Here is an 11,019-nt window from a genome sequence, read left to right as displayed (position 1 = left end):
CAGGATTCCCCACATGTGCTTCTTCGTGCATTAATGTCTTGTTTCTAGCTTTCCTTTTGTCTTTTCGATGCTCCAGCATGAAAAACGTTAATCATGAATGTGGACATCTCACTCTCAGTCTGAATTAATTACAAGCTAAGGGCCTGATTTGCTGCGGCTCTTCTCCCATTCTGCTCTACGCTTAGTAAGTGAGGCCTAAAGTAGGACCCGGAGTTATTTTGAAGTGATGTGAAAACAGTGACAACATTTACCAGATCATTTTATGTGAAATAACATACAAACTAATATCATTTATGATGTTTGTTGTTTAGCATGTGGTATTTCCAAAATTGTGTAAATAATTGCAATGGAAAATTGAGTAGCCAAAAGTATATGTTTTATAAAAATAGAACACAGATGCTATAACAAGGAAATTAAATGATATAAATCTAGAATGACATGAAACAACATTGTTTTCCATGCACTCCCCTAATCTAAAGTCTGTTACTAATATTTCCAGGAAAAGGGGAGTCAATGGAAGGGTTAAATTGGCATTTGTCAATCAGTTGATCTTTGGTTATAGGAACCTTAAAAATGTGATATTTTACCTTCACTCCTCCTCCTCCTAAGAATGATTTGGTTTTCTACAGCACCAATCCGATAAACATGACTGCAAATGCTTTCCAGCCACAGCATGTCAGGAAAAAAATGCAGCCACTCCTTTGATGGATCTCCTAGTGCTTGATTGCAGCCCATCTTGGCAGTCAGCGTTCAAAGTTACCCTTTTGCCTCCGTTTTTTCATTCAGTGTCTCTAGAAAACAACCATCATACAACCTGTTACTGGTAATGACACCAACTCCTGGAAAGGGTGACTCTCTTTGACAATACCTAGAATACAAAAAGGCAGGAACTGAGTTCCTGGGGGCAAGGTTAACTCTAGAGGGGCATGGCGAGGGCCCATCTGAGATTGAAGAGTTTGGGGCAGTTCCTTTCCTTTGAGCCATGTGGCTGAGGGCACTGCCTGGCCTTTCCTCCATGCACTGCTTTTTCCTGCAGCTGGTGAAAGCCATGGAGCCTGAGACAGTCCCTCCACCACCCCACGAAGGATGGCCCTGCCTGGGAACTGCTGCTCTATAATTTGCAAGAACCAAGCTCTCAGGAGTTGTGGTATAAAAATGCAGGACTGGGTGCCCCGGGAGTTCCTGCTGTTTAATCATTGCAGGGACTGAGCTCCCAGTGGTAGGGACAGAGCTCCTGGGAGCTTGTGCTGCATAATAAGTAGAGGGACTGAACTCCTGGGAATTCCTACTGTGTAACAAGGACAGGTTCTGTGCTCCCAGGAGTTCCTCCTGTATAAGCACTGGGGCCTAGACCAGGATGGAGTTTCACCTGCAATACCTGCTGCAGTCAATGAGAGTCAAAAGAGACAGCTAAAGGAGTCAAAGGAGACAGACTAAAGGAATATCTAGTGAACAGGGACGGGTTGGCCTATGGGGGATTGGGCATATCCCGGTGGGCTGGTCGCGCGGCCGTGACAGAGCCGCACTCGGCAGACCACGGGGTATCTCCTGGGCGGAAAATCCCCGGGCTGATCTTTACCCGGAATCCGCCCCTGCTAGTGAACAAGGTGAACACGTACTTGCCCTCTTACAGTATGTCTTTGCATGAGTAACAAAAAGAAACAAACAGATATAGTTTTATATTGCTAGGTACATAAAACTACGTAGAACCTAATATCACTTTTGCTATTCTCTCTCCATTTGGGCTTTCCCGTTCTTGTAGACTAATGTTCTTTTATATTCCAGCATTGCTCCCAGTCTGAAAATGAACAGTAGTAGCGGAGAGGGTCAAGTTCATGCCCAGGAGACCATCTGCCAATGGTGCAGGATGAGAAGCCCCTCTGGGGGCCACTATGAGCAGCGGCTGCTGCTGCCATGGCTCCCTTAGCTGGTTCTGGATGCCGCAGCACGCTGCAAACACCAAGAGCTTCCTTTGTCAGCTCTGGCACAGGAGTGGGGCGGCCGGATGCGTCCCTAATCGGAGTGCAGCGATCTTCCGTTGCTGAGCGTAATTGTGTGCAGAGTTCGGTAAACCTCACATCCTCTCCCAAGATTTCTGGCAAAGGGAAGAGAAGAGGAGCAGTGCGTAAACCTCGGGCTGGGCACGGGGCAGGAAACCCAGGACTGGAATCATACAACACTGCCTCGGCTTCAGAGCCTTAAGGAAAGCTGGCACTAAGCATGGGAACTGATACAGTATAAAGGAGGAAATAAGTAAAATATTACAAACTGGCAGGAAATGAAGGCCTTTATTCTGTGGTCTTGCTGGGCTCCCATGTTCCTTGTTCAAGTTTATGTATTTATTTGATTTCTATTCCGCCTGTCAGACACTTCAAAGCAGATTACAACCACAAGGAAGCACGAGTAGCCTGCTCTCCCGATCCACACTTTCCTGAAACAACAGAGGAGTTTCCTTAGGAAGACGTTACAGGACTGTGTTATAAAGTAACTACTTACAGTAACTCCCCTAGCTAAATAATTTGTCCCGGTAAAATGTAAGATTGAGATCTTTGGTCTGGCTGAGGCTTCCACACAAAAGCAGTGAATAGGTCTTCAGTAACAAGGAATTAGCACAGGATCGAGTGACCAACTGCCCGGTTTTGAACCAGACACTCTGGTTTTCTAGTCCCTTGTACAGTGTCCGGTTTATTAGGGCTTGGCGCAGGAGCCAATCTGATTAACTATAGCCGTGGCAAGTGGCGGAGTGGTGCACCAATCAGCTGCTTGCTTTTTCAGCTGGTGCAGCCCCAAAAGAAATGCGTCAAGACGCATGCTCAGGCTGTAAGCAAGACGTTTCTTATTCTGCATGTGCCTGTCTGAAGTTCAAGCTTTCTTTCCCTCGCCGCCTGATTCAACTCATCCAATCAGGAGCTTAACTATGCGCTTATGGTAATTAATAAGCAATAGCAGCTTGTGATCTATCTAATATTTGGGTACTTGCCAGGTACTTGTGACTTGGATTTGCCACTGTTGGAAACAGGATACTGGGCTTGATGGACCCTTGGTCTGACCTAGTATGGTATTTCTTATATCTTATATTATATTAGAGTCTCAGCTGCTGCTACCTCTGGGCTCTCTTCCTGCAACTGAGGCTCCTGCTGTGCTAATCTGCTTTGATTTTTGCTTGGGACCTGTCCTGTTCCTCATTCTCAGGCAAACCAACAACTGCAGCGCTCTGCAAAGTTGCTTTGCAGGCTGTTCATTCTTCCCTCCATCAGGTCTCACTCTGGATCCAGATGCTTTAGCCTCCTGCCACTCTGGGCTGCTTTCCCCACCCCCGTCTCCCCGTTATCACCTGCTTTCCATCCTACATCTACTGCTGCTGGTGTCCACCCCTCAACTAATGGCCACCCGTTTTCTCTTCCACTGGCTGCTGCTACAGCAGTCAGAGCCAGATGATCTAAGCAGACAGGGGCGAATTGGCCTATTGGGGGATCGGGCATCCCCCGGTAGGCCGGTCGCTCTAGTCACGTGGTCTGCCGAGCGCGGCTGTGACAGAGCCGCGCTCGGCAAACCACATGGTATCTCCTGGGCAGCGAATCCCCGGGCCGGTCGTCTGCGGGAATCCGCCCCTGTAAGCTGGTAAGCAATTGTTTGAAAAAAAAAAAAAAAGAACACCTTACCGTTGTCTATTAGCAACTTGGAATTCTCTGGTTTTAAACAAAAAATTTTAGAGGCCAATAATGAAACTCTACTTAGCCAGATAAGTAGGGCTTATCTAAGTGGCACCTCTTCAATATTGGGCTACATTCAGCGGCCACCACTTAGCCAGGTAAGTACTTATCCATCTAAGTCGACAGCCAGATCTCTTGGGGGCAGGCAATGGGTGGATCAAGGCAGAGCAACTTATCTGGATATCTTAACGTAAAGTGCCTATATTCAGTCTTATCCGGTTAATTTAACCAAACAAGTTAGACCTGCTATACGTTATCTGGATATAACTTATCCAGCTAACTAGATCTAGTTGTATTCAGCAGCATAGCTTCTAAGTTATTGGGATAAGTTATATCCGGATAAATTAACCAGATACCTTTGAATAGTGGGCCCATTGTTTACTGCAGTGACCTTCTTCCCCTCTCCACTCCTGCCTATACCTCCTTCTTGGCCTTTTCCATACCCAGACCTCATCTTCTCCTTCCCTGCTCCCCTCAGGTTTGTTGCTGATGTGTGTGTGTGTGTGTGTAGGGGGGGCACTGCCTCCTTGGATAATGACTGGCCAACTGAGCCAGCAGCCGCATGGGGTTAAGGAGAACTTGTGTCACTACAGTGGTGGCATCCAAAGCTGGCACCTAGCCCCCTAATAAGGCATATCAATGCATTCCCCCAGACCTGGCTCCTTGGTCGGTTGCCCTTCATGTAAGCCCTGGTTCTCCTCTCTTTCCCGCCTCCCTCTGACCTAACAGCATTTGTATGGGAAAGCATGTATACGTGTCTGTGGATCAGAGAGCACATACAAGTGTGTATGTATGAGAGAATGTGTGTAAGAAAGGGAGTGTATGTGTGTGTGTGTGTGTGTGTGTGTATGAGAGAGAGGAAACTTTGTTGAGCTCCTCTCTCTTCCATAATCCAGGTGACTGGAAATAAAAAATTCCCACCTATGAAGAGCAGTGGATTTTTTAAAGATCCTTATTAGTTATAATTATTGGATATTTTATTGCTGTTTTGAAATATTGTATGAGTGTTTAGGAAATTTTAAAAATGTTAATCTGAGATTGTTCTCATCAGCTGTTTTGAAATATTTATTTTATTAGTATGGTATTACTATTATGATTGTTTTATATTTTTTTCATATTTTGAGGAATGCTCCATGTGTTTTTCCATTGTTGCACTGCATAGAATTTGGCTTGTTGTGGTTTACAGTTCAGTTTTTGTCTGCATGTTTCTATTTATGGTCTCTTTAATCTGTATTTATTGAGGGCCTATCTGTGTTCTGCATCCGTGACTAAGGTGAGGTATTGTAGTTTCTGTGTGGGATCTACAGCAGCCATATGGATTACAAGTGACATTTTGCAGGGTATTGTGGTTTGGTGAGGGAAGGTGGAGGCACAATCATTGGCAGAGAGCAGCAAAATAAATAGCACCGCTCCTGCGAGCTAACAAATGGGGAGCAGGGGCCCCCTTCATTGCCCTGAGCGGCATAAAGAAAAACTGTGTGCTCCCTGTCAACATATTGCTACGCTAGTGAGGTAGCTCACTAGCAGGATCTTAAAGTTATGCAAATGAACCTCCTGCCCTTGAGCGGCCGGTCCCAGTTTGTGGGAACGTTGGCCACCCTAGAACAGATGTGATGCTGGAAAGCTGGAACGCTGAAGAACGCAACGATCCGTCGCATAACTGATGACATCAGGGCAGCACTGTATGACGTCATCGCCCAGGCGACACTTTACACCTGCCAGGGACTTTGCTTCAAGCGCTGCTTTATTATTATTATTATTTAAGCCATTAACTTAGCATTTTGCTGTTGTGGCATAACTCGGAGAAAAAACTCGTAATGGCATTTCTTTTATGCACGGTTTAAGCGAGCTCAGGGCATCGGTGCAACAGCAGTTACATAGCGGAGTGGCCAATTATAAAATGCTTAGGGCGGATTCCTGCTCTGCCTCTGCGCGGGGGAGGTGAAGCAGGCGGGCCCTGTACGTGGGTGCATGAGTAAGGTTAAATCGGGCGCGCATTTCTCCTCCCCGCCGCGGCGTTCAGCCATTTTCTTGTTTACCTCCGCTGCACCCGCTGGTCGCGACCACCCAAACGAGGTTGAGTCACGCGACCTCTCTGCGACCAATAGGATCGCACGCTTCCAACCTGACGCGGCTCCCCAGCAGTAACAGGGGGCTTGAATGAAATTGGCGCTCGGTGCCACCATCCACCGGTCCTCGCGCCACGCGCATGCTGGAGCTCCTCCCCCAGCACCTCCTTCGCGTGCAGCCTTTATTTATCAGCAATTATGCAAGACTGTGATTTGTGGTGTATAATGAAATATTGGCAATTTATGCAATTACAAAAAAAAAAAATGCATGCTTTGAACATGTGTGTGTCTTCTTACGTTTTAATACATTTTTTTTAAATTACCCATTTTGAAAACACAATGAGTCTAAGCTACAGAATCAATTAAACAAATTGCACTAAAATGACTCCATTATTAAGTCTATAATTGCCGAGAATTAATTTGCTAATTGCACGCAACTAATCTGTGTCCTTTTTGTTTTATATCAATTAACAGAGTAATTAAAAAAAAAAAGCAATCTCTTTGATAGTCCCTCACTGGCATGCCTATCCCAGCAGAGTTAATGAAGCAGCGCCACCCTTAACTAACCTCATTAGTAGCTTTGCTTTTGTTAATTCTGCCAAGAAAGAGTTAATTTCTGCAGCACAGCCGCCTCCTATGCCCGCTGACATTAATGAAAGGGAGAGAGGCAGGGAGTATTTAGGGGGCTGGTTACAACCTGGCTTTTTCTTTCTTTTTACCAACTTGTGGAGGAAAATGCCGTGGTAGCTATTGTCAAGAGTTTCGATAGCTAAGGAGGAATCTGTAAGAGCCCCCTGACACAGCAAAACCTCCAGACATCTGCTGAAACCAGTGCTGCGCAAATGCAAAGGAGGCGCAAAGACGCTCCCAGTGGTGATTAAAAAAAAAAAAAAGAAAAGAAAGGTTCGGGCCAGTGGCAGCCTGCACCTTCCATAGCAGCTGCAAAGGAAGCAGTTTAGCACAGTTCAGAAGGTCAGCACTGGGGAAGAAAAATAGGAGCAAGAAGGATTTTACAGACTCAATCTAAGGCCTCCGAGCACTTCTCCTTCCCCAGTGTGACGGGTCACCTAGGTTTCTGTCACTTGAGGTGAAACATCTGGGGCTAAACCAGAACCAGGCAGCCCCGGGTCTGGAGAAGAAAACTCTAAAGTCACAGAGAAACTGCTTTGGGGATGAGAGGTTATTTCCTGCCCTTTGTTTCGATCATGTGTGGAGGGGCGCGTAAACACCACCGCACTCTTAACTCCCTGTGCTGAGGATTGATTGTAAAAAGTCACAGCCCCACCGCAGTGACCGCGCCATTCTTAGCCGGACTTCTGCCCATCCAGGTACCAGTCGGTAAGGGCTCTCCCAGGCACACAGCGGGCGCTGCTCCCCTCGGACCGCCGGCGACATCCGCAGAGCTCTTCGCAGGCACCGAGAAAGTGCGCCGTGCCTCCACTAGATGGCAGCATACAGTGCTTTTCCCGGGCGCTCACCGCACCGCGCAGCCCCAGACTCGCCGCGTTCAGAGAGGAGATGATTCTTCAGCACCGTTCTGACTTTCAGATCGGGCTAAAAATAACCAGAAATGTAGGCCCCTTTTTTTTTTTTCCATCAGCAGGGTGCATCCTGTTAGTCACCTGTAAGGAAAGCATCTTTCATTTGCTATTATTTAACTTATATGTTGATGTACAGCTAGGACATCCAAACACTTTCCATCCTTGTGTTTACTGACCTAGCCTGCTGGCACAGTCTCAGGTGAAAAGAGAGTGAGTGAGTGAGTGTTGGGACTCACACAGTCCTGCAAAGTCAATAAACTCCAAAAAGATAAATGAAATGACTTCCCCCCGCCCCCAGATATTGTAATATCAACCCCCGCCTTCTGTTTTTTGTTATCAGCCCCGAGATTCCATCTAATGGATCTGCGTCAACCAAACTCAAATATACATTCCTGAACAATCTCCAGCAAAGGTTTGAGAACACTTGGAGTGTACAACATGAGGAAGAGAGACAAAGCAGAAAAGGGAGGGAGGAACCCTTGAGAGGAGGGAGAGGAAGAAAGCATGAAATGGCTTCTTAAAGGCGACTGTTAGCCGACAATGGATTAATCTCTGTCTTGTGGCTGACTGGGGAGTGAGTGCTTCAGAAACAGCATTAGTTTAGTCAGGTCCATTACCTTTATGTTTTCAAGATGTTTTATAATTCCTCTTATTGAGCTCCTGGAGAAAGAGAAGATCAAGACCTATGCTTGCAGAAAATATCGGTGCCTGCACTCCCTCATCTGCATAACACACACACACACACAATATTTCAAATGTGAGACTTGAGTTTATTAGTGTTTGGAAATAAAAGCTAACAACAATATTATAAGGTAATACATTTCTTGACTACTTTAATTTTTAATGGTGATTCCAAGACCTCGGAGACATCCAGCATGGGCCTGCCTTAGGGTAGCACGACAGCAGAGCACAAAATCAGACACGGATGCAGGAAGAAGCCGTGGTAGTACCGTAAAACTGAAACAAGGAAAGAAAATCCAGGATTTAATGTACTGAAGTGTGCGAGTGCACGACCCCTCCCCCAACCCATGACAGCTGAAATGAAAAGACGCTCCACCTCGAATCTCATTCTCAGCCACTTCCTTGTGCAATGGAAGCAGGAACAAGTGTATGTCGATACATTTATGTGTGTGTGTGTGTCAGAAACACAGGACACAATTTATTGCAGTTTTTATTTTCCAATGTGTGTGTGTGAGAGAGCAGGGAAAAAGATGGAGTGATACAGAGGGGTAAGGGGGAGGTAAACAAGAAGGCTAGCAGGAGACAGACTGACACTCCCCCTCCCCCATGTCTCCCTGAAAGCAGGTGGGTCTGGGCAGAGGGAGGCTGCAGTTTCGGTTCATTATCATTTCCCCTACCAATAGGCCCAGGATGTCAAGGAGCAGCTGAGATGGATTACAGGAACCTGCCCCTCCCTCACACATTTCCTTCTTATGAATACATAATGTACGTTAATCAGTGCATTCACAGTGGCAGAGAGTTAAACATATACAGCCCAATGCAATAAAAACGTAGGTACAAAATGTGCACTGAAATTCAGCATGGTTTGTATTCATTCACTGAAAAAGAGTTAACTCCAGATGCAGTAAACTAATGCTATGCTAATGCACCAGGGACTGAAAAAAAACGAAAGCATGCTAACCCAGAAACATGCACGCAAGCATATGCTTAGCAGGCGAACATCATGAAGAGAAAACGTGTGTTCTGTGCACAAATCCAGAGTACGTCCTGCATCACAAACTCCAGGTTCAGCCCCATAGACTAAGACCAGCCTCAGAAACGACTCCATCTTGACAAGGAGTTGCATTTCCAGTGCTAAGAAAATCTGAGCTAAGCTTATGCCTGCCTGCCTGATGCCTTGATTAACATGGGGCGTGCAATTGGATGCACATTTTTTTGTTAAATGAAGGGTAAAGCTGTGCACAGTCGCATTAACGTACGCACAGCTGAGCTCCCCCTTATCACATGATAGAAAAAGACAGAAGGCCTTCACGGCAAAGCTGAGTCGGGAGGGGGGTGTGCTTTCCGTCTAATATTATTGAAGACCGAGGAGAAAAGTGCCATGATCTCCTCATCGGGACTTGGAAAATAAAGCTGAAGTCAGCTTCAGGGTCAAACTGGAGGTTTTCATTTCATCATCATCATCATCATCACTGTCGTTTATTTATACCAACAAAGGAGATGAAAGTGAGTTACAAGAGGCGAGGAGGCTACGAGAAACATGGGGTGCATCCGTGATTTGGTCCCTAGTGGGAGTTACCTACAGAAACATTCATGGGCTATGCGTACACTCTTGAGTACAAATGCGAAACAGAACATATCATCTGGCCTCTGTACGAGCCTTAATGCAACTGCCCTTTGAGTGCTGTGTGACGTTCTGCTGGCCACATCTCAAGAAAGCCATAGCAGAACTAGAAAAGGTGCAGAGAAGGGCGACAGCAATGGTAAAGGGGGGTGGAACGTCTCTCCTATGATGAGAGCCTGCGCAGGTTACACAGTAACGATGGCAGAAGAGGACCAAATGGTCCGTCCGCTCTGCCCAGCAAGCTGCTTAAGGTAGTAACTGCCGCACCGTGCAGTTATCCCCAGGGCTTAGGATAAGAGTAGTAATCTTCACCTTGGAATGTACAGTAATAGAAGTCTATAAAATCCCGGGTGGGATGGAGCAGGTAAATAAAGGAGGGTTATTTACCCTTTCACATAATACTAAAACAAGGGGGCACTGCATGAAACTAACAGCCAGCAGGTTCAAAGCAAACCAAAGAAAGGGCTTTCTCACTCAGCGCGCCGTCAAGCGGTGGGATCTGATGCCAGAGGTCGTGGTCAAGGCGACGAGCATCGCGGGGTTTACGAGAGGTTCGGATAAGTTCCTGCAGGAAAGTTTTTTTCCGAGTTTTGTTTACTTGAATGTTTATTTTGGTTTGGTTCATTTGCCAAACCAAATAAAGCATAAACAAAAAAAAAATAAAACAGGGCCCTTACCAGGATCCTCTGACTCTTTTCTATCCCTCCCCCCCCCCACAAAACTGACAAGATGGAGGACGTCCATGGCTGCCACTGGGCCATGAAAGGGCAGGAGGGATACTCACTCGTGTCCTGTCCATATCCAACTCCAAACATTTCAAAAAAATCCCTAAAAACACACTTATTTCAATCAGCTTTCCACATATCACATCCAAAATAACATAACCCCTTTCTCTCATGCAGGGCACAACATTACTATATATTGATTTATTTTATTTTATGTAAACTAATTATTGTTTTAGATAGTTTTTATTTTTATTGAATATTTTTTGTAATTTTCCCCTTTTATAATTTATAATTTTATGATTCTTCTAAGTTTAATTTTATTTTGTTATGTAAACCGTTTTGATTAAACACTGTTTATAAAGACGGTATACAAACACTTTTAAATAAATAAATAAATAAATAAATAAATAAATAGCTAGCGGATAACACACTGAAATTGTCGGCTCAGTGTGCTGCGGCAGTCAAAAAAGCAAACAGAATGTTGGGAATTATTAGAAAGGGAATGGTTAATAAAACGGAAAATGTCATAATGCCTCTGTATCGCTCCATGGTGAGACCGCACCTTGAATACTGTGTACAATTCTGGTCACCGCATCTCAAAAAAGATATAATTGTGATGGGGAAGATACAGAGAAGGGCTACCAAAATGATAAAGGGGATGGAACA

The 11,019-nt window shown here is 45.5% G+C and overlaps 1 long non-coding RNA gene across 1 annotated transcript; it reads right to left on the bottom strand.

The window, feature by feature from the left end:
* Nucleotides 1–365: 365 nt before the first annotated feature.
* Nucleotides 366–5,960, bottom strand: LOC115097397. Its single transcript, XR_003858270.1, has 3 exons — nt 5,753–5,960; nt 2,270–2,431; nt 366–791 (listed from the first exon to the last, which is right to left on the bottom strand). It is a non-coding gene; the product is annotated as an uncharacterized LOC115097397 (long non-coding RNA).
* Nucleotides 5,961–11,019: the final 5,059 nt, after the last annotated feature.

The sequence above is a fragment of the Rhinatrema bivittatum genome, chromosome 8 (genome assembly GCF_901001135.1).
Source record: "Rhinatrema bivittatum chromosome 8, aRhiBiv1.1, whole genome shotgun sequence".
NCBI classification, from domain to species: Eukaryota; Metazoa; Chordata; class Amphibia; order Gymnophiona; family Rhinatrematidae; genus Rhinatrema; species Rhinatrema bivittatum.
This window is presented reverse-complemented; position numbering and strand designations above follow the sequence as displayed.